Here is a 24,057-nt window from a genome sequence, read left to right as displayed (position 1 = left end):
CAACGGCGGCGACGTCGATGATGATAAATGTGCAATAATTGCGGCCTCAAAACCTGGGTTCTTTTAAGTCTGTCCATTACCTGCTGTGGTGGCTTAGCGGCTATATGGTGCTGAGCTGCTAAGCACGAGGTCGCGGGATTAAATCCCGGCCGCGGCGACCGCATTTAGATGGAAACGAAATGCAAAAAAGCCAAAAATGCCGAGTTCCGTGCAATGGGGGTGCGTTAAAAATCCCAAGGTGGTCAAAATTAATCCGGACTCTCCCACCATCCCGTGCCTCGTAACCAAATCGTGGTTTTGGCGCGTAAAACACCAGAATTCAATTCAAATCTGCCCATTTACGCTATCTGTTCACGCATATTTGTCATTCGCCGACAAATGTTCATCTCTCCTGTGGCTGACCGCGAAGTTACGGTATATACCGTAACTGCATGTAGCCTTTTCTTTTCGAACGCTGTCCGGTGTTATCGACAAAGTCACGGTGCACGCTGCGCTATTTATGCGATGACGCCATTTTTCTCACGCGCGCCCGCCGTGTAGCAATGGATGCCAAATGGCCCTTTTTCTTTCATTCTTTCTTTTGTTTCTCTCCCTTGCGAAATGCAGAGCAAGTGCGTGGCGGATGGGGTAAGGGGCGTTGGGAAATGAAGGGCGCCGCAAGGGCAGTCACCCACCGTCGGCGAAAAACCGATGATGGTCGCGCGCGCTCGCGCTACAGCGTTGCGGCGATGGAGCGCGCGTGCACAGTCATGCGCAAATCACGACACGCGCCATCTCTCATCTCCGCTCGGCCAGCCGCATCGCCTATGCGAGGAATCACGGCGCGCGCGTGGCGAGGGTGTGTAGACGTAGCAGAGGCGCTCTCTCTCCCTCCCTCCCTCTCTATCTATCTCTCTCTCTCTCTCCACGCATGGACCACGCGGGAAGGACGCCGTCGTGCGCACCGTTTCGGAACATTAGGCGGCCAGGAAGAGAGTGAGAGAGGAAGCAATACAAGCACACACACACGGAGAGAGAGAGAGAAAAAAAAAGAGAGAAACAAAAGAAACACCGACGGAAGCAATATATGCGTCCACAAGGAAGTGCGCGCGGAGAGGAGCGCGTGGACGTGTATTGCGCGCAAATAAAAAAAAAAATGGGGGGGGGGGCGAAAACGGGATGATGCGGCGGGCGTCGTGCAGGCCGTACGACCGATGCGCGCCTCAATTTCTCGCTTATGCGTATACGGCGTATATACGTGTGCAGGATGACGGGTCCGGTTTATGGGTGGGGGGGCTCGGCCAAATTTGCTGGCGTTTCCCACGGAACGCCGAACCGAAATGGCGGGCCCATATATGTAGCTATAGCAGGGAACCCCCCCAAACAAACGTGTGCGAGAGATATTGAGGTTGTGTAACATGTGAACGTCGTACTGTGTTCTTTCTTCTTCTCTTCCGTATTTTTTTCTTCGATTTTGGCTACCCTGCGCATACCAAACGTTCCGGGTGCCTTTTAGTATACGTGTTTGTTGGCAACGAAAGTTTCTCCCGTGCACGTACAGTTCCAGTGCTGTTTTCAACATGTTTGATGATAGGAAATGAGTGGGCAAAGAAAGGAAGTAAAAATGCCCTACATGTCCAGATTTACCCTTCGGACCAACGTTACTACATTCTTCGGCAAAGTTACACCCTTTGGCTTGCCCCTTCTGCCACACAACGATAATCGTTATCTGCCTTGATGCGTTTCCTTTCTTTAACGCTGCGAACCCGGTACTTTCCAGTAACGAACGGCACGCGCGTTAAGGCCGATCCACACGACGGACCAAATTGCTCTTTTGGACCGCGGTCCGCGCATCACGTAATAGGACGTCACCAGTTCGTGCGTACTGCCGTTGGCCCGCGCAAGACCGCGGCCCTCGCGGTCCAACAAATCGCCGAGGCTTTTCCCGCTTCCGTTTTGGCGGCGGACCGCATGCAAACCACAGCAATTTTGGCTTAGCCAACGAATGTTGTCTGGCAACAGAGTGTCTTCAGCCAAATCCAATATAGTTTTCGGCTCAGCAAAAGCCAGTCGGTTCATGTCCGCCGTTCCGCCTACACTTGCGTGCGGCAGATATATTTTTTAAACACCGTGTCCTCTTGGAGTGACGAGGAGGTTTTTTTCATTTTGTATACCTCGTTGAGCAGTTCCCTGCTTTGTGGGACTTGAGCCGGAATGATAACAATGATAACACTCTGGCCGAGAGTGTAGCTGGTTGGTCTGCTCTGCCGTCTGCTATGGCGGCTGTTAGATATGGCGCCGTTTCCTGAGGCTACTTCGAGTTCGCCAGACCACATCGAATCGCAGCACAGCTAATTGAGGAATGCAGAAACAGGGATTCCACATTCCTCAGGCAAGACACGTGCAAACAAGTTGGCGGCCCCCAGGTCGTGTGCCGCCGAGGAACTATTCAATGCTTGAGTTTTCCAGAAAGCGAGGGGATAGCACGGCATTGTTGGAAGTAAAGTGGGTGCCAAACCAAGATGGCGGTGATGCGCCGTGACAGCCGGACGTGCCGGGAAGGCCCAAGCGTACCTCTTCATCGCCTTTGAAGAAGACATTTGCTACCGCTGCGCGGCCGTAGCACCGGGAGCAGGTGGGCCCTCGGACAATGGAGCATGAGCACCCCCCCATTCTCCATCTTGGAAGAAGCGCATTGCAAGTCTGCGAGGCAAGACCGCAGAGAGCCGCCGGGTGTGAGAACGCGATACGGGCGCCAACCATTGGCTGAAAATGGCGTCATCTGAGCGGACCCTCCCATTGGTCGAACATGACGCGACTTCCAGTCCTCGAAGGGTTTAAAAGAAGCATTCCAGAGAGACCAGGGCATTCCCTGATTCCCTTGTTTGACCTCTCTCGAACTTCTTGCCGCGGGTCGCAGCGTCCGAGTTGCTGCCGGCCCGTAATGACTATACAAGTGTTACTTGACTCTCACCTCTCCGTATATAATGTAAAATAAATACTCCCAAGTTTTGTGTTTTCATCCCGAAGTCCGTCCTCCAACCCCTACACGGCCCGCCGTGTGGATGTGCTCTGCGCCGGACCGGAGCACGGCGGGCCGTGACGTCGCATCACGTCACCGAGCGGCCCGCGGACTTGGTCCGTCGTGTGGATCGGCCTTTATCAGCATACAGTTTACACCCTTTGGAGTACCCCTTCTGATAACACGCGTGCCGTTTGTTGCTGGAAAGTTCCGGGCTCGCAGCGTTAAAGAAAGGAAACGCATCAAGGCAGATAACGATTATTGCTGTGTGGCAGAAGGGGCATGCCAAAGGGTGTAACTTTGCCTAAGAGTGTACCGTCAGGCGTTGTCAGTCTTCTGATCCAAGGGTTCCGCTTTAAACGCTAGACCCGTGGATTTTAGGAAGTTGTCAGTCTTAATCAGTCCGCGTTACACGTGAGAAAAAGAAGTCCCACTTTCGCCCGAAAGGCGAGCCATTGATTGCGATAGCAAATCAGTAGACAACTATACGAAGTAAGGATAGTAGTTTTATCGGCCGTATAAACTTGTACACATATGCTTACTAGCTAAATATACAAGCATGGTATCAAGCGCGCACAGGTAAGCATAAACACATCTCACTTGATGATCTCACTTGGAAACTCGCTGTCAAAACGCTGGAGTGACGAAGCGCGGCAGCAGCACCAAGCGAATTTACCTTCATGCTGCCTCTCGCTTCCCCGCGAACTAAGCGTCGAAAGCACAGCGCACACGAAGCTACCAGCACTCGGCGCACTTTGTCCACATGGCAGATCGCTTTGAAGATGAGGCCCGCATGACAGCGCACTTTGTCCACATCGCAGATCGGTTTCAAGATAGGGCGCCCGCGGGGGCGCGCCGTACGCTGCAGCCGCTTAAAGCCCCTTAAGTGCCACTCTCCTCCTCCGCCTTCACTCCTCCTCGTTTCTCCTCTCTTTCGCGCTCCCTCCTCGACCGTGGCGCCACCTACATTGCTCGAGTGTAGCAACGGCCCCAACATGTGCTCCTCGCCACTCCGTAGACGCGTCTCGAGCAAAAATGGCGCTGAAGCAAGGCGCGTGGGCCCATGTGATGCTATTAGGCCAATAGCGTCGCTGCGGCGGCCTCGGCCAGAGAGCGCGAGGAGGAGGCGGCATTCTTCAAAGCATGGCACTACTTTACGAAGTTTAAGGGGCTTTACAGCCGCTGGAGTAGAACGCCGCCGCCCCCCGTCCCTTCCCTCCCCCCGGTACCACAAGCGCGAAGAAAGGCGGCGTACTCCCTCTCCGCTTTCCTCCCTTGCGCGCGCGAGATTGAGCCGCCCGAGCTTCCGGTGACCCTCGTTTCACTCGCACATAGAGAATACGGCGCGCGCAAACGATGCTATCGCGCATGGACTTTATACGGAACATCACGACTACGACGACAGCAGAACTGCGCCTGGAGTGTCCATATAATTGCTAGCGCAATAAATAAAAATGGCAACCATTCCACTATGTGAAAACGGAATGGCCGCGAAAGCTGACGACAGTCAAAGCTCTCAAACGAAACGCTAAGTGCTTTCGCTGCCATTCCATCTTCACAGAGTGGAACGGTTGTCATTTTTTTTTTCTTTGCGTTGCGAGTCTGGCGTCGTTGGTCGTTCGGAGGTGCCCGGGCTCGCGATTGTCGTTTTCATTCAGCATCGCGGGAACGTCCTTCGTCGGAGGCCGTTTCGCGCCGGCGCCGTTTACATTCTCGTTGCTGTTCCCTCCGGCGCTCCTCGTACGCATGTTGCTATTCGGGTGTACGAACTATACGTGTCCGCCCCCTCAATAACGCAGCTGTTTTTAGCGCCGATACCTCTCCTGCTTATATACTGCTATAACCTTGACGTCACGCTATTCACGGCGAACGTTCTAATCTGTTCCGCATTTTGACATCTGCACCACCGCACTGCACCCGTATGGGTTTGTTACCGCTGAGTCCGTTTCTGTTGCCGGAAAAAAACTACGGAAGGTTAGTCATATACAGCTTTCGCTGTAAAAGGCGAACCTGACGCACCTTGCGTAGCCCAGCAAAGCAGCTGTGTGACGCTGTGGGTAGGCCAGGACGCGTCCACAGGTGGTGCTCTGTTGCCGGCTCACCCATGTTCCCAGGTGTCACAATTCGGGTCGAGCAGCTTGTCGAGATATCGGGATGTGAACGCTGGCGTGGCCACCGTGCCAGCAGGGGGATCTCCGGCCCACCGCAAAGCCATCTGTACGGTAGCTCGCTGCTCTAACTGCAAAGGAGCAAGGCAACAAATCTGACCTAGCCTCCTATAGAAGTTGCCTTGGTTGCCTTGCATATACTGCGTAACACTCACTTTCTTAATCATGGCCGCTGCAGCTTGTCAGGCCGCTCGCTGCGGCGTTGAGCCCGCTGAGCAGCTGTGAGCGATCTGTAAACGTTAAGCCAAAGTTGCCTTAAGGCGCCACGTTTGGCAACATGCAGCGTTTGTGCAACGCCGCTCCGACGCGACGCACGACACTCAAGCCGGCAGCGGAAGAAGACGGAACGCGGCCATCGCTCCGCTGCCGCGTCGATGGAGCCGAGCGGCGCAGTGCGTCCAATGCGCTTCTTTTGTAGCTTTGCAGGTAAGCCGACTGCGCGTCGCTTCTGCCACCACTTGCGTATCTGGGAGATGCGCTTAGTGAAAAAAAAAATGGCTGTGGCTTAGGTAAGGTTAAGCCCAGGATGCGAAGCATACTAGCCTTTATTTTAGTTGTTGAACCACTGTTTAGCCTGGTGAACTGCTGTTGCTTGGCTATATTTGGTTCGGCTAGACGAAGAAACAACTCATGCATTACTTCTTCGCCTTCAAGAGTGGAACGCGACAGCGTTCCCGTCGACCCGCCAAGGGGTGTAAGACAATGGGCTACAGGGCAGCGACTACGCGCCCCGCATTGGACGCGGTGAGCGTCGAGCAAAGCAGCGTTCGGCGCGGCAACGAAATGTGCGCCTGAGCAAGAGACGCACGCCTTAGAAACAGCGCGTTTCTAAGGCAACACCGCATTCACTAGAGGCGCTTTTGTACCGCTTTGAAGCGTTGTACTCGTGGCTCAGTGGTAGCGTCTCCGTCCCACACTCCGGAGACCCTGGTTCGATTCCCACCCAGCCCGTCTTGCAAGAGTTGAGCCAAAGCCACTTCTCCTCTGTCGTGACGTCACGGTGTCACGTGATTTCATGGTCACCGCCGCGCCTGAGGAGCTGGGTTGAGCCCTCGTAATATGCTTCGCATAAAAAAGTGAGATCAGCGATCAACGCAGTAATCTGCAGTGCCTCAGAGCGCGTGAAACGCGAACGCGCAGTTTTAGCAGAGCGTCGCTTACGCCCTGAGCCGCTCACGTTGTACGCGTTCAGGTTGCTGCGGAGATCACAACGGTTCTTGAGTGCCGCCGTGGTCGGTATCAAATGTGATAAAAAAGGTGGCTGGGGCTGGGCTTGAACCTAGTTATACGAGGGAAAGCTCTGTTAAGCATGGTTAGACGCGGTTCTTCGGCGTTCCTTCTCGGCGAGCTATATCGGCAGGGATCTCAGGCTCAGCCTGGCGCCGGCGGCGAAGAGTTGACGCGCTCGCACCGGCGCGTGCTTCATCCATGGCGAGACTGAGCGACCAAGCGCCGGCGAAGCAGCTAAGCCGCGTTTAAAGTCAGAGAGAGAGAGAGAGAGAGTAAACTTTATTCAAGAACCCTGGTCCGTGTTCGCCCGCTTTATTCTAGTTGTCTGCCAAGCCGAGCGTCGTGATGAGCTCGATCATGGCACGTACGTAGTCGCAGGAGGAGTCCGCCAGCCACTCTTCAAGTGCCGTAGGTCTACGGATGGGTGAGAGTTTGGCAAGGCTAGCTTGAATAGCGGGACGGCTACCCGGACAACCCCACGGAATGTGAGCATTATCCGGGAAGCCGCCACATGCCATGCAAGCAGGTTTACCAGGCAAACCTTGTATGTAGTGTTGGAAGTGTGGGGACAAGAGAGAGCGCGTCTGTGCACGCCTCCATAGTACCACCTCTCTTCGCTTCATGTGTGTGTCTGCTTGTGGATACTTCAAGGAATTGTTTCGTAAATCGTATAGTTTCTCGCGCCTTTCCGCCCGCGTGAAGGCATATATTGCTCATTCAGACATCAGTGGGTCCGGCCACCACAGAGGAGGGCCTGGGAGATTTGCGCGGGATGTGGCATGTGCCACTTGGTTCCCTCTGATCCCTGTGTGACTCGAAATCCACTGAATCCGCTCTCTAATGTTAGGGTGTGCGTTGAGGTGCGTTGTTAATGCTGAGGGTAGTGCCGCGGAAACGCTCCTGACTGCGAGTGCCCTGCATGCAGCTGGCTATCTGTTCGAATGAGCAGATTTCGTTCGTATGGATTTGGCATGGTCGCGGCCTCCACGACAGCTGTAAGTTCCGCTTGATGTTGTGATGTAATATTGAAGTGTAGGCCCCATGATAAAGGCGTAGAGTCGGTTGCCACCCCTGTGCAGAAGCCTTGATTATTTGGAGAGGCGTCCGTGTATAGGATCCAGTCTTCGGTGTCGTCCTTGAGGTGTAGTGTTCGACTTTGTCGTCTTTCTGGTTGTGTGTCTGCCCCCATATCTCGAGGTATTTGGTCGACGGTAATACGGTCTAGCGTGTCCCACGGGGGATATTGTCATTCCCTGTCTGGGCATTGTGGGACATCGTAGCCTAGATCACGCATAAATGCCCGTCCCTGTCTAGATAGCTTCAGGCGACTAAATTGTGCCTCTTGGTGAAGTTGTTTCAGCTCATCCAGTTTAGGCAGCACTGCCGTCTCATCGACTCGGTTGGATCGCGAATATGCAGGGGTGCCTAGAATAACTCTCGTTATCTGCCGGAGCATGGTTTCAAGCTTGCCTTATTGTGTTTTGGTGGCTTGCAAGTATGGATATTGGTACATTATTCGAGGTATAGCCAGGGCCGTGGTGAGTCTTCTGAGTTGGTGCTCTTTGATACCTCTCACCCTTTGTGTTGTTCTTTTTTTTTAATGCGAGGATAAATGCCTCAGGGCATACAAGGGTATGGGGGTGAATAAGGATGATTAAATGAATGAAAAAAGATTTGCTGACTTAATGAAGTCCAAGAGGGATCGATAATGCGGTCCCTGCGTCCAAGCAGTGTAGTGGCTCAGATTATGCGGCGAGTCCCGCTGCTGCGAGGTGCCGGAGCCTCGTCGGTTTTAGTGCAGGGCAAACCCACAGCAGGTGGTGGATGTCGGCTTCAACATTTCGCGACTTGCAGAGTGGACACTCAGGACGAGGATATAGCGGGTGAAAGTGTGGCCACTTCCTAGTCACGGCAGGAGTGAGGGCTACCCCGACCCGGATCCTCCGAAGCGCAACCTCCTCGGCACGGGTAAGACCGCGGGGGAGGTTTACCGCACACGGAGGTATGAGAGCACGTGTGCGGCGCCGGAGGTTCTTGTAAGTAGCCTCTTGACTTCATGCATGGAGCTGCTGAATTGTTTGCCGCACCCTAACGTCCGCCTTACCATTGTCCTGCCGCCAAAAGCCCAGGACCTTGATATGCGTTTTTCTCGGGACAATATCTTGGTTCACTTGTAGTGTTATTAGTTTTCGTTCCTCTTCTGCCTGCGGTTCTCTTTGGTTGATTACCACTATGTGCTCGCACTTGGCACTGGACAGGGCGAGGCGCCTTTCTTAAAGGTATAGCGCCGTGACGTTAATATACACCTGTTTGCAGTGTCTCTTGAATTTCAGCTGGAGATCCTCTGCGGGCCCAGAGCGTAATATCGTCCGCATAAATTGTAAAGTGAAGGTCTTCTACACGCCTCAAGAGAGTTGGCAGCATGCTAGCAAGAATAGTGTGGGTGAAAGAATCGACCCTTGGGGTAAACCTCTTGTCAGGTACCTTTTTTCGGACTCTTCTTCGTTTACCTTCACGGTAACCGTACGGTTTGTAAGAAACCCTTTTACGTAGTTGTAAAGCTTTTGACCTGGTTGCATGGTTTGCAGTTCTTCGAGTACCGCTTGGTGGGTAACGTTATCAAATGCTCCTTTGATATCCAACCCCACTACGGCTCTGAGTTGGCTGCTGCTATCTGCTCTGTATATTTCTTGTATGACAAGCATCGCATCCTGTGTGCGCATGTGCTTTCGAAAACCAATGACTCGAGGATCGACAGAAGTGCAACATTCCTGCTGCCATAGGAGTCGTGTAAGGGTCATTCGTTCCATAATTTTTCGTGGACATGATGTTAAAGAAATGGGTCACAGGTGGCCAATGGCGCTTGGGGTCTTATAGGGCTTTGGTATTGGGATCACAGTAGCCATTTTCCAGGTCTCCGGTATGTCACCGCTTTCCCAAGCTTGGTTTATGATAGGCAGTAGCTGTTCCAGTTGTGTGTCTGGCACATTGCGTAGCATCTCGTTTGTGATGCCGTCCGGTCCTGGTGCCGTGTGTCTTTTGCTTGCATTGATGGCTGTTTTAAGCTCCCCAATTGTAAATGGCTGGTCTGCAGGTACCTCGCCGCCATCCTGTGTGGATGGTAGTTGTCGCTGATCTTTCTGTAAGGTGGCCGAAGGGAAGAAATGGTTGGCTATTTGTTCTGCGAGATCGTGCGCTCCGATTTCCTCCCTCAGTTGGATCGCCTCCAGGTGGTTCTTTCTCCTGGGTTGCCCAAGAAGCACCCGAAAAAGTGACCAGGCTCGGCTTGTGTGCATGTTTCCGGCTTGCTCGCATATCTGCATCCAGTTGTCAGTTGCGAGTTTGTCGGCGTATTCTTGCGCCTCCTTGGTGATGCTATCAATACGGGCTTTTAAGCGCTTGTTCAGCTTGTTCTTTCGCCATTTTCTGAGTAGCTTGTGCCTATTGCCCCATAGGTTAAGTAGGTGTCTGTCTATTTGCGGGTGGTCTTCAGTTCTTTGTACTGTCTTATAGTTGTGTCCTTGTGCACGGTGCGTAGTGTTCTCGCCCATTCTTCCGGGTTATGAGAACGCGCTCCTTGGAGAAGACTCCTGGAAGCATCCCAGTCTGTGATATTTGTAGCTGTAGTGCGATTTCTTTTAGTCGTGCATTGCTTCTGTGGTATGGGAATGATTATTTTTATGATGCTGTGATCACTACCCAACGTTTCCCCGGTGTTTTTCCACTCCACTTCCTTAGCTGTCCGGCCCCAGATCAGGTCTGGGTTTGTGTCTCTTTCCACTGAGTTTCCAATACGAGTGGGAGTTTCTATGTCATTCAGAAGCGATAGGTGGGCATCACTTGCGTTTCGTAGGAGTTGCCTTCCGTTTGGTGTACTATGATTGTAGCCCGACGCCTCATGGTGGCTGTTGAAGTCGCCTACCCATAGCAAGTCCTTCTTGCCATGCTCTTTGAGCAAGCTCGTCCATGCTTTGCGATAAGCCCCTCCTTTAGGAGTACGGTAGGTGTTAATAATGGTTAAGTCGTATCGTTTGAAGAAGCGGCATTTAACCAATACGCTTTCCTCTTCTCCGTTGTTCATATGACTGAGGTCCTTGTGTAAGGTCGTATGTTGGTTCGCCACCAGTGTCACTGTCATTGTAGGATAACTAATCGGATCATCATCGGTTCGCCTTCGGGACCGGTGTGTAATACTTGGATTGTTGTAGGCCGTGTAACCCGGTAGGGAGATCGGTGTATTGGTCTCCTGAATAGTTATTACGTCCGGCTTATGCGCAGTGTGTGTGAGGTATTGTATCAGAGAGTTCTTTTTACGGCGTATTCCTCTACAATTCCATTGCCATATGGTAACAGCCGCTTCGTGTCGTGAGTTACGTTTGCTGTCATTAATCTCCATAACTGCTAGAATGGCCTTGTTTATAGGGGTGCGTTTTCTCCCTTGCGAGGAGTCGTTTTCTAAAGGTTCGTTGTAAAGTTTCCACACTTTGCGTTAGCGCGGCAAGTTGTTGTGTAATGGCAACGAGTTGTTTTTGCATTTCCGCTACTATTCTGTCGCGTTCTGCATCTTTTCTCAAATCTACTTGTTCTTTTCGAATTTCTGCTATTTCTTTGAGAATGTAGGCAAGCGTGCCGTCATTGGTTGTTTCTTCCTGTATGCAGCTTTCCTGACCATGATTCTTGTCGTGCATGCTGTATCGTAGCGCCTAGGAAGACGAACATGCTGGGCCGGGGCAGTGGGGGAAAGAACCCCGATTTATTGAACATGTGTACATATATAGGTTTTAGTTTTAGGAAGGGGTGTGTCTATTTATCAAGAACAGATAAGTTGTTTGCACAGCATGCACATGGTGCATGCACATACAATGCACTTGCGCGGAACACGTGTGGCGCTCGGCGCCCAAGATACGATACACATGCGACTGAGTGGGGTTATGAGGAGGGTTAGTTTTGTTTTTGTCGTCAGTACGACCCTGAGGAGCGGGACCTACCTCTGCCCGTGGCCTCCATGCATGCTCCTTTGACTTCTGCACCGCCTTGTTGAGGTTTCTTGTTTGCCTTGTTCTTAGCGTTGTTCGTTGGTGGTGTAGTGCCCTCGTGTGGTTGTCGCCTACTGAGGTCAGGTAAGCTGCCGTAGTTTTCGGAGCGCCTCAGCACGTTCTCAGGTGTTGGTTCTCTCAGGCAGTCGAAGCGATCCTGTGTCTTCAGCGTTGGGTAGTTGGTGTCGTTTTTAGTTGGTGGCTTATTGCGGTATGCTTTCGGGTGTCGATTGCTCGTGTTTTGTTTCCTTGACGTGTGTTGCTTGCGTTTTTCGGCCGCCAATCTGGCCATGCGGTCTGCTTGTTGTTTCTTTGGACAGTCGGGATCTCTCGCCCCATGAGGCCCGCCGCAGTTCGCACACTTCATTTCGCACTCGTGCAATGTTCTATACGGTCTTTGGTCCGGTGGGAATTGAAGCCCGCATTGTTCACACCGCACAATATTCCGCGCATTGGGGCAGATGCCGGCTGATGCCCAGTGGTGAAGCACGTTGTACACTGGACCGCCTTGGGACGGAATGGTCGTATTTTGGTGACTGATCTCCCAAGTAGGGCTCTCTTGGGTAGCGCTGGTCCCTTGGCAGTGATGAGTATAGCTGTTGAACGGCCCAGTGTTCTCGCTGCTAGAAGTTCACGATGTTCAAGCGTTATGACTGTTGTCAGTTCGTCGTCCGGGAGGTCAAGTGGGAGCCCTTTAACTACACCTCTTGCGTTATCCGGCTCATGCGCCACGTATGCTATTATTTTGTGTTGTTCCCCTCCGAACTGCAATGTCTTGAGTGCGGCGAGCTTCTCAGATTTCCGCCCGCTTTCCAAAACTACAAGGCTCTGCAGCTGTCTAACTTGGGTAGTGACGTCCCGAGATTCGGCTGTAGTAAATCCAGTTGCTGCCGTGATGGCAGCGCTCACATGGTAGGGCATGGCTTCTGTTTAGTTGATTTTAGTCCCCAGCCACAGAATGACGGTCTTGGGCTTGGCGTGGCGTATTACGGTTGGAATAGTAATGCATTCTTCCTCGCCGTTTTGATCGTGCGGTTCCATGGTTGCCTCTTCGTCCATGACGCTTTAGGCGTCGACGTGCCCAGCCGCCGGCGAGGCTCCGGCGGTTAGGGTTAGCGACTCCTTTCACACGTAGTCTTCGGAGGAGCAGCCGTAGAGCTTCGAAAAACCATTCAACTCACCCAAATTGCGTCCTGAGGTGCCGGTCCACTACGTGTTGCTTTGTGCCGAAAATGGCACCAATGCTGTTGATATTTCTGGTGTTTCGGGTGATTTCAACGAAGCCGTTCCGTCGCGCGTCTTGTCGCCTCGAGCCGGCGTCCCGAAACCAAGTGTGTGGAGGAACATCTGACGGACGCAACGGCCAGAGAAAGTCGTGGTGCAAGCATCAGATCTAGAGAACCGATTGCAAAGTGTTGGGTATAGATTTTTGGGCTACGTCAATACGGACGTCTGGGACTTCCGAAGGACGGTGAGGACTCCCTTGTGCAGCTTCTCTCTCTCTGATATATATACGAGTTGATAGGACTGGCATACGCGTAACTGCGCCTGCGAATGTTCCTTACAGCAAGGCTGTTTAGTGCAGTTACACAGCGGGTTTTGACTACGGCTTGCAGCGGCCTGCGGCGGCGTGGTCAGTATACACCAAATGGCAATCAAAGAAAGGCCCGCAGCAGTGCAGCCTGCGTCGGAGCCCTGAAGTGGCCGTGTGACAAGCGGTGCTATTCTGGGCATTGTCTAACTCCGCGATGTCGTGGAATAAGGTAACGGTGGCATTTTGAGCCAATCAGAGAGGCCCACAGCAGCCCCTTATCGGCTCAGAATGCCGCCATTTCCAAATTCAACAGCATCAAAACTAGCACCCCAGAGTAGAGTGTACTGGTACTCTGAGCTTCGGTGCATGTGTATTCTAGACACTTCGGTGAGAACGCGCAGCCGAACGTTCCTGGAGCGGGCGGCGCATTCGGCCGGTGCACCGCAGTGCAGCTTGCGTCGAAGCGGCCCAGCGGCATCACCAAGCCAAGGCGATGGCCACGCCGGCGGAACGCCCAGCGGTCCTCGGTACCGCCGGTGAAAAATATCGGAACATGCGTCGGTCAAGCTTGGGTGTACTGAATTTGTTCTGCCTTTAAGGGCAGCATTCAAATGGCGCTTAGCCAAGAAAAGTGAAAACTTTGTTTGCGTAATTTTTGGTGAATGCCTCTTTTACACCTTATATATGCCCACAATTCTATTTATTTATTTATTTATTTATTTATTTATTTATTTATTTATTTATTTATTTATTTATTTATTTAATAATGTAAAGTCTAATCAAAAGAGCCACTTAATACATAAGCTGCATCGGCCTGCTTTTAACGTTTTTGTCATATAACACAATATTTACGCGAACAGTATCCACATGAACACCCAATTTATCTCACCGAACAGGCCGTACCTCTCCCTCCTTCGGCGAGATCCAAAATTACAGTAGTTCATATCGCCAAGAACATGCATCGCGAGTACAAGGAAAGGCGCAAAGCAAGCGCACAACATATTCAATCGAAGTACTCTAATAACCCTAGGTACTAACGTACTACATGGACACAGCTGCTTATGCAGAAGCAACCGGGCAGCACTACCAAAGGAGGTATGCTCTGGTAATGCCCTGGCAGTCGTGAACGCCATCTGCCAGCAGCAGATAACCGGACACCACGGCAGGATACGCCACCTCGGCCGAAATGTTAGCAGTGGCGATCGCCTCCGCTCACGCAGAGGGTTCGCAAAGGTACTCGGTTGTGGTCACGAACTCCCGGGAGACATGTCGCATGTTTCTCAAGGGGCACGTGACTGCGGCTAGCTTCACGATAATTCCCAAGTTTCCCAACCACCGTCATCGCCTACTCTGGTGCCCTGGACACGCGGGGGTACAAGGGAACGAACAGGCTAACGGGTTAGCTCGAGGGTGTGCCAACCGAGCGACGGCGTCCTCTTTCAACTCCAACCAATCGCACTATCCCTCTCGAAATCCCATCAATCTGAATGCCAAAGACGTCCTTGCTCATCAGCGCGGAGTCCGCAGAAAATACCCGCCGCCTCACCCACAACTTCGCGGGGAAGAGGCCGCCGATTGGCGCAATATACAATCTGGGGTATTCTTGCATCCAAAATTGCTAAACGCCATTTGTCCCACTCGCTATAGGGCCAACTGCTCTTGGTGCGGTGGCATACGCACCCTAAGACAAGTAACCTGGGAGTGCACTAAGCGCCCTCATAGGTCAAATAGCAATGACACAATGGAGCAATGGGAGGCACAGTTTGCCCATTCTGACTTGACAGGACAAAAGTCATCAATTAGCCATGGCAGGCAGGCGGCAGAGGCCAGTGGGGCCCTGGACTGGGGGGCTCGCACCACGCCTCCTTAAAATCTCTTCCTGTCAAAGACAGTTTCTCTCTCTCTCTCTCTCTCTCTCTATACACACACACACACACACACACACACACACACACACACACACACACACACATATATATATATATATATATATATATATATATATATATATATATATATATATTAGGTCGTTTCTGCATACGGTCTGCATGTATACGTTCTGCAAACACCTTTAGAGCTGGCTTCTCTGCAATAAAAGCTGTCGTGTGGAGAAGCTTGATTCTGCAATTCCCTTCGTACTACAGGTCATAGTATCTTGAAGGTAGTTATGCGTATGTGCAACAGAAAACCTTAGTGACAAGTGTTTTCAACCTTCATCAAAATAATAATAAACGTACACCAGCCGGAACTGAACGTGAGTTTTCTCCGTTGTGAGATTGGCGTTCAACGCACCTAATCGATTTTGTCACGAGTGCATCCATCATGTTCGTCTAAGCAAATTGGCAGAAAAAATGTGGCGTCGAGTTGTGCACGTATCTAGAAAAGTCGACTATATTGATCCACGTGTTCATTTCGGAGATGGAACGTGTACGAAACGCAAGGAAGTAATGATCGATTAATCGATGCCCGAAACTTTATTTAAAACTGTTGTTCGTCTGTGCCATCAGCCGCATCGACGCCACGATGTCACGTGGCTTCCGGTAAGAGACCTTTGGCGCAGCCCTGCATGATTGTAACCAATGTCACATGTCACACGGAGAGGCCAGAGCATAGGACAGAAGTATTTAGGTCCAGTTCTTATCGGAAAGGCAGTGTCGGGAGGGAAGTGCAGGAATGTTAATGATCATTGACAAAGCTTGAAGAAAACTGAATGCAAACACAAATTTACGACATATTTCTAGGTTACCGCTTCGAAAGTTTCCTAGCGTTTGTTCGACTGAGAAATCCGACTTAACAGTTAGCAATCGCACTTGAATTGGCCGTGTTTCCCTTCCTCAGTCACCTGCCCTTTCAAATTGTGCCGGCAGTATAACGTCGTTTATGTATCGTGGATGAGTGCCTTTCACTATATGCACAAAATATCGACAAGTCTACACATTGACTTCTTTTTTTCGAATGCAGTGTGATTCATTTTTGAATAATAGCCTGCGATAAACTACGGTCTCCGCCAGTCGTATATAGTCACAACCTGTGGCGTCAGTGACAGTTGTTTTGAGTGTACCAAGGCGACGTTTCCAATCGTTGTATCCTCTGGGCTCGTATTTTACCAGCTTCATCTTCTGCTAGTAAAATAGTAAAGCGATCTGCCTGCCACTACAGAACTTCAATATACAAATTTGGCTTTAAGACTGTCGCTGTCTTTTTAATCCCTGAACTGCCGACAACTATATGTATTCTTTTCCTAAACGTTACAAACCATGACTGCAATCGCTACGTACGTAAAGTGCGTGCCATATCTTTGCGATGTTAAAAATTTTACGGTTGCCTAATTTCAGACCAGTGTTGCCTGGCTAATTTGGTCTTCCCCATGAAAAGCTGTGCGCGGGACCTGATACTTCTCGCCTAAAAGCAAATGTTCAAAACCTGAATTTGACCGATACTACTACACCCATTTTATGCAACGACTTCGGACCTCTTTAAGGCTACAATAAATGAAATAAACTAACTTTCATTAAAGGCCTTCGGGTGCTCAAGGCTACGATAAATGCAATAAATGAAATTTCGTCATGCTGCTGCTTTCAGTGAACGCGTTGAACGACCTCATTCTAGAGGCTGTCAGGATTGGGGGCTCAATCCCATCGTCCGTGGTCCTTTGCCAAGATTGGAGTACGGCATGAATTCGAAGGTAGCTGGCCCATGCCGTCGTCCAACTTATTTACGCTGAGATCGTTGATGAAGTGAAGAACTGTTTCTCATCGAGAACGAGGAAAAAGGGTTTATTTACAGAAATTAAATCAGTCTAACATGACTGCTTGAGAAAAAGAGTAACAGTCCAACATGACTGCATGAGAGAAGTGACTCAGTCTAACATGACTGCTCAAGAGAAGTGTCCTCAGCATTCGCACAACCACAGTTTTTATACACTCGATCCGCCGGTCATACGACGCGGCGACTGTTCGTTTACTCATCACCAACTCGCCGCTGCACTGCAGATCAGTTTACGTACACAAAGGCAACCGCGCTCTGTACACAGAGGCAACCGCGCGGGGTGCCGTTCCGGGAACTATCGGAGCCGATCGAGGGTCGCTCGTTGTTCTGCGCCACTCCGAAGCGTGAGAAGCACAAGAATACGTAGTTCCCGCGGCAGCTTGTCCATGCGTGTCAAATCAGCTCCGCGTTGGGGAACTCCGGAATCATTGTTCACGCACCGAACTAGTTCCGTCACAATGTCGAAGGGGCTGGAGGAAGGCGATGGATTCCAGCGCAAAGGCCGCTTCTTCGAACGCCTCCCAGCTGCAGCGACGGAGAGGGAGAGGTGCGCGTCGTGTCGCCCTGTCGTAACTGTGTGGCAATCTTTATTCGCAGCTCGCCATTCTTAACAGCGCCTCCATGGCCCGGAAAGTCTCGACTGTCTAGCGCTGACAACCGCTAGGCAGGAAGAGAACGGCTGCTGGTCAGGGGGGGATTGATGTCTTGGCTCGCAGCGACCACTTGTGCATTGATGTCAACGCCCCAAAACATCCAACAAGGACAGGCAACTGCAAAATGAACCCCACAACACGGCTCTGCGCCTAGATGACGCGCATTGGCTGTCACTTTAGACTCGCTAGGCTTCAAAAAAAAACAACAACAACATAAGTGCAGAAACAAAAAAAATGCTACATTTCGCTATGCCAATTTCTGAAGCAAATTCCTGCTGACACATCCAGCAATCATGGAGGGAATCCTGCTAAATGAGAGGGGATCTTCTTCGCTTAATAAAAGTTAACACTAGTAACCCTAAAATTTAGGCGGGACCCTCAAACGCAGAATTCAAATTAGCCTGCTCAAACCATCCGCATTGCTATGCAACTTTCCCTTCTTATATCTAACGGAGAAGTTGTACTCTTGGAGAGTGAGGCTCCATCGGAGCAAGCGGCCGTTTTTGTGTGACATTTGATTGAGCCACGTCAGAGGACAGTGGTCGGTCTCGAAGATGAACTTCGCTCCGTACAAGTAACACGACAACTTCTGGGCGGCCCAAACCAAACAAGCGCATTCCTTCTCTGAAGCGCTGTAGGCTTCCTCTCTTACATTTAGTTTACGGCTGGCGTAGAGGATAGGATGCTCCTCGTTATCGTCGCCGACTTGACTAAGTACCACGCCCATACCTCTGTCGCTTGCGTCGCATTGAACTATGAATTCCTTTGTGTAGTCTGGCGCGCGAAGCACAGGGCGAGAAACCAATAGCGTTTTCAAACTTTGGAAAGCGTTCTCTTTGTCCTTATCCCAGTGTACGTTACTCGGTGCTCCCTTTCGGATGGCGTCTGTTAATGGACTTGCCAATTGCGAGTAATTCGGAATGTACCGTTGATAGTACCCCACAAGTCCCAAAAATGAACGAACGTCCGTTTTCGTGCGCGGCTGAGAAAAATCTCCAATCGTCGCTATTTTCAGCTCAGCCGGCCGTCTCATGTCTTGACCGACAACATGGCCCAGATAAGTAACCTGTGAACAACCAAACCTACACTTTTCCGCTTTCATCGTTAAGTCGACTTTAAACGTACGAAGCCTCGCATTCTTGTCGTAATAGAATTTGGCGTTCTTTTGAGCTAGTGCCATGTTCTTTCCGACTAGTTCTTGGGTTGCGCTTAGGCGTTCCAGTAAATTTAGCACGTATTCAACCACGGTTGGACTCTCCCCTCTTTCCTCCCACATCTCTCTTAACATTCTCAGTGGAGAACGGAGTGTCCTCCCATACACTAGTTCTGCTGGTGAGAACCCTGTCGCCTCATGTGGAACCGTTCGCAAAGCAAACAAAGTTGCCGGCAGACAGTTCTCCCAGTCCTCCTTGTGCTCGTAACAGAGCGCACGCAAAACTCGCTTAAGCACCGAATGCCACCTCTCTACACTGTTTGACTGAGGGTGATAGACAGAACTGTGTATTAACTTTACCCCGCACTTTTGCAAGAATGTGGAAGTCAGTGCGCTCGTGAATACTGACCCTTGGTCTGCCTGAATTTCGGCTGGAAACCCAACTCGTGCAAACACTGTCAAAAGCGCGTCTACTACTTCGGTGGAGCTGAGCTCTTTCAAAGGGATTGCTTCTGGAAACTTGGTAGCCGGACACAGCATGGTAAACGAGTACCTGTAGCCTGATTTTGTTTTTGGAAGAGGCCCTACCGTGTCTATTACAAGTCGTCTGAAAGGCTCTGTTATTAAGGGGACTACCTTCAGTGGAGCTTTCCATGTCTCTCCTGGTTTACCAGAACGCTGGCAGGCGTCGCATGATCTTACAAAGTTTTCTACATCTTTGAAACAGCCAGGCCAGTAGTATTCCATAAGCAATCTTTCCTTTGATTTGTTTATGCCTAGGTGGCCGGACCGCCCATTTCCATGACAAAGACTCAAAAGGTCCTCCCTATACTTAGTAGGTATGACTAACTGATCTAAAATCCTACCCTTTCGATCTCTGTAATGCCGATACAACAATCCTCCTCTCTCATGTATCGTTACGTTGCGCCTAGCAATGCCTTCTTTAGCTGTGTCACGTAATTTAGCTAAGCTCTCATCATTCTTTTGCTCAGCTGCCAGTGACTCTCTATCCACGCGTAAGAGTTGATCAAAGTTCTTTGAGGCCGGTGATAATAACGACCCTGTCTCACTTGTGAGCGCGTCTGCTTGCTCTTCCTGCAGGCTAGAACTCTGACACTCTAGTGCTACGCTCTCATTGAGCTGGTCAGCTGGCAGGCTCTCCTCAACTGTTCTTTTGTCCCTCGGGCCTAGCTCGGATTCGGGTATTGAAGTTATTCCCTTTTCTGCTTCCGCTGGAGGAGCTTGAGCATTTTCAGCCGAAAGCGCCGCGATCTTACGAGCTTGGCCTCGGGTCAATGCCTGTACTATGCCCTCTCCCAGTTTGAGCCCTCTGTCACGCAGTAACTGATTCGAACGATTCGAAAAGATGTAGGGATACTGCAGTGACAAAAATTCGGAAACTGCAGCCTCAGTCTCTAGCTCCCCGAATGGTCCACTGATTTTGACTTTGGCCATGGGCAGACACACGCTGTGTTCTTCTACAACCTGTTTTATCCACGCTACTTCTCCGGTGAAGTCATCTACCATCACGTAAGACGGATGGACAATGTCCAGCGTGGCGGCACTGTCTCTTAGCACTCGGCATGGTTTTCCATTAACTTGCAGGTCGTGGAGATATGGACTTAAAAGTTCCATATTCTCATTTTTTTCCTCCACGTAGGAAAAAACTACGCTAGACTTCTCGCAGTTTACAGCTATATGTCCCAGTTTGTGGCATTTGTAACAGCGAATTGGTCTAACAGATTCGAATTTTCTTTTCTGTTCTTTTTGTGCGGTTTCTCCGTTAAGTTTCTCCTCGCTCTTTTCTGCGGGCTTTTCCGCCAGGTCTACAGGCTCGGATCGTCTAGTTTGCGCACCCTTTTTGAACGGAAATGGTTTCCGCGGTCCATTTCGACCGTCCCAGTTTCCCTCCTCGGCGTTCAACTTTCTACGGGTTGCGTACTCTTCGGCTAATTCAGCCGCTCTTTCCACAGTGTTTACATTACCTCTGTCTTGCATCCACAGTTTCACAGCTTGGGGGATGGTTTTGTAAAACTGCTCTAGACACATGCATTCAATGATCATGTCTCTGCTGTCGTACGCTTCCGCGCTTTTAAGCCACTCGACTAGGTTGGCCTTTAAGCTATATGCAAACTCCGGATAGCCCTCGCTATCTTTCTTGCCTGTGCTCCTAAACCTTTGCCGAAAAGCTTCGGCTGAAAGGCGGTATTTCTTCAGGAGACTAGCCTTAACTTTTGCATAATCATATGCATCCTGCACACTCAGTCTGGCGATTACTTCCGCCGCTTCACACGGCAACATAGACAGCAACCGCTGTGGCCATGTACTCGGGCCGAAGTTCATCTTTTCGCAAGTCCTTTCAAAATTGCTTAGGAACAAGCCTATGTCGGTCCCGACCTCAAATGGCTTTAATAGCATGTCCATGCGGTATGATTCTGCCTCACTTGATCGACCCAGAGCGCCTTCACTTCCTTGAGACAACTCCAAACGTCTGCTTTCAAGTTCAAGTTGCATTTTCCTTAACTCGCGATCTTTATCGCGTTCCTCTCTTTCTCTTTCCCGTTCTTCTCTGTCCCGTTGTTCTTTTTCTCTTTCCCGTTTCTCTCTCTTTTTGAGAAGTTCCAATCCCATTTCAATATCTTCCTCACTGGCCTGATTGGAAATTAGCTCCAATAATTCCGATTTGAGCATTTCCTTGCGTACATCTAGGCCCAGTTCCTCACCAACAATCAACAACTCGTCTCTCAGCAGTGTCCTTAACTCCATGACTGCTGCTTTACTGCCTTGATTCTGCTCTCTAAATCTAGCTAGGAAAACACAACCTAGCTAACACACAACAATCTAGCTTCCCTACTGTTCTAAACAGAACAACCACAAAATGAAGCCTAGAGAGTCAAAGCAAAAACCAAGCACTCACCGCAGATACAGCACCATGTCGCAAAGTCCATCTCACCGCTGTCAGCCAGTTGTCAGGATTGGGGGCTCAATCCCATCGTCCGTGGTCCTTTGCCAAGATTGGAGTACGGCATGAATTCGAAGGTAGCTGGCCCATGCCGTCGTCCAACTTATTTACGCTGAGATCGTTGATGAAGTGAAGAACTGTTTCTCATCGAGAACGAGGAAAAAGGGTTTATTTACAGAAATTAAATCAGTCTAACATGACTGCTTGAGAAAAAGAGTAACAGTCCAACATGACTGCATGAGAGAAGTGACTCAGTCTAACATGACTGCTCAAGAGAAGTGTCCTCAGCATTCGCACAACCACAGTTTTTATACACTCGATCCGCCGGTCATACGACGCGGCGACTGTTCGTTTACTCATCACCAACTCGCCGCTGCACTGCAGATCAGTTTACGTACACAAAGGCAACCGCGCTCTGTACACAGAGGCAACCGCGCGGGGTGCCGTTCCGGGAACTATCGGAGCCGATCGAGGGTCGCTCGTTGTTCTGCGCCACTCCGAAGCGTGAGAAGCACAAGAATACGTAGTTCCCGCGGCAGCTTGTCCATGCGTGTCAAATCAGCTCCGCGTTGGGGAACTCCGGAATCATTGTTCACGCACCGAACTAGTTCCGTCACAATGTCGAAGGGGCTGGAGGAAGGCGACGGATTCCAGCGCAAAGGCCGCTTCTTCGAACGCCTCCCAGCTGCAGCGACGGAGAGGGAGAGGTGCGCGTCGTGTCGCCCTGTCGTAACTGTGTGGCAATCTTGATTCGCAGCTCGCCATTCTTAACAAGGCACGTATCTTTATATTCCAGCTTCGGCAACTGTCCGAGTTTCGGTCGCATGATAAAGCACCAGATCGCATTATTATGTCTCTCAGGACGTGATGGTAGTCGTCGTGAAACAAGACCACATTATACTTATCAGTGCTCCATAACGGCACCAGCTAACGTCTGTAACCTAAACCGAGTAAAAGGTTTGGCTAGAGTGTCGAAAAATTTGTTGCGCGGCGTTGCAGAGGAGACAGTATAGAAAAAAGGAACGGGAAGTCTTTCTTTGACTTCTTGTGGCTGTTTGCCTTCTCCTTTACAGTGTCTTTCGCAGAACATATTCGCGGCCTGCAAGCTGGTCACGACCCTCACGTATATAATCGCACTTTGTGTGCAACAGCCCATTCTCGAACCACCGCGTTGACGTAACAAATAAAGAAAAAAAGTACTAAAACAGTCGCGCAGCGCAGCAAAGAAAAGCGAAGGTGCCATGCAGACACATCAAGCAACACACCTCGGATACCTGCGCGCCTCGCCATATAAAAAAATGAAAAAAAAGACAAAACCACATCTTCACTGAGAAGTTTCCTGAAACATAGAAAATAAAACTAAAGAAAAGCTATGCCTTTGAAGGCCTGTTCCACCACCGACGAAAGGACGTTGGGGGGCGTTTCTTGCCTGCAGCCGCACGCATGGTGTCGGCGAGAAAAGCCCCCCCCCCCCCCCCCCGCCTTTTACCTCTTTTGTTTTCTTCCGAGTAACTCTTCTTTCATCGACGGAACTGCGGCGTGAATCGGCGCGCTGTGAAAAAGACCTTCTCCCATCACACGCACGCACACCCCGATTGTCCATTGTCTCCGATACGGCGTCGGCGTCCCACCTACGCGCCGCGCCGTCTGTTTCTGTTCCGTCGGCGGTGCCCCATTGTGCAACAGGCCGGAGCTTTCGTTTCTCCCTTCTCCGCCGCCTCGCGTCGCTTCCTTCCTATATGCGAGCACTTCTGGCGCGCGCTTCGCCAGGACGCTGCGTCCCGTTCATTCTCGTCCCCCTCGAGAGTGAGTGGACCGAACGAGGACGCCGCTGGCTTGCTGTACGTGTACTTACGTGCTATGATGTACTTACGGTCTGTTAAAGATGAGCTGCAATGCTGAACAGTGGTCCCGCGGTAACCCCTTGTGGTCGCGTGATTCGGTCCCTGGGAGCGGTCAGGCCGTTCTCGAAGCCGCATGTATACTCGATTCAAAACACGGCTGCGCTTGCTGTGCTTCCCCTCGCGCGCTTGTCACATGCGTGAATACACAGAGCTACGCTTGCGAGGGGTCACCGCACGCTTTGTTATATAAAGACAATGGTATAGTCCGCGTTTCAATTGTTTGTTTGTTTATTATTATTATTTTCGTTCGGACTGCTCGAGGCACAATCGAATGGAAATGGGCTATACATGGCTTATACACTACGATGATGGGCTTGTATAGCTGTTGCCGAAGCGGTACTGGCAAGCTTTTCGCTACGTCTTCAGGTCGTGAGCGCGTCCGGGAGAATGTACGCGGATGGCACGAGAATGAATGCGGGGTAATGTGCCTTGTGCAAACAAATGATGCGCGGATACACTTTATGAAGCAACGTAGCCTCACCTCACCAGCTGCGCATGTCGGCAGCTTGCGAGGTTATAAATGTGGCAGTATACGGGCAGAACAACAATCCGAGCATGAGAACCTGCAGCGGTTTATACGGTGCTCTAGCTGGCTAACTCCCTTCCGTGTGAAGAAAGAAAGAGAAATGTATATACGTTTGTGCTATT

The 24,057-nt window shown here is 50.8% G+C and overlaps 1 protein-coding gene and 1 long non-coding RNA gene across 3 annotated transcripts in view; one reads left to right on the top strand and one right to left on the bottom strand.

The window, feature by feature from the left end:
- Positions 1-24,057, bottom strand: part of LOC135914650 (histone deacetylase complex subunit SAP130-like) — a 612,247-nt gene that overhangs the window by 134,206 nt on the left and 453,984 nt on the right. The window contains exon 1 of one of the 2 annotated variants that reach the window (XM_070532047.1): positions 5,021-5,226. The exons of the other annotated variant lie outside the window; for it this stretch is intronic. The gene's annotated coding sequence lies outside the window, so the exon portion shown is untranslated. Of the gene's footprint in view, positions 1-5,020; positions 5,227-24,057 lie in introns of those variants that run through there. 2 annotated transcript variants of the gene reach the window in all.
- The window catches only part of LOC139054660 (uncharacterized), a 111,221-nt gene that overhangs the window by 18,771 nt on the left and 68,393 nt on the right, over positions 1-24,057 (top strand). The gene's annotated exons all lie outside the window — the stretch shown is intronic.

The sequence above is a fragment of the Dermacentor albipictus genome, chromosome 1, assembly GCF_038994185.2.
Source record: "Dermacentor albipictus isolate Rhodes 1998 colony chromosome 1, USDA_Dalb.pri_finalv2, whole genome shotgun sequence".
NCBI lineage: Eukaryota > Metazoa > Arthropoda > Arachnida > Ixodida > Ixodidae > Dermacentor > Dermacentor albipictus.
Note: the sequence above shows the minus strand (reverse complement) of the source record. Positions and strands in the feature narration are given on the sequence as shown.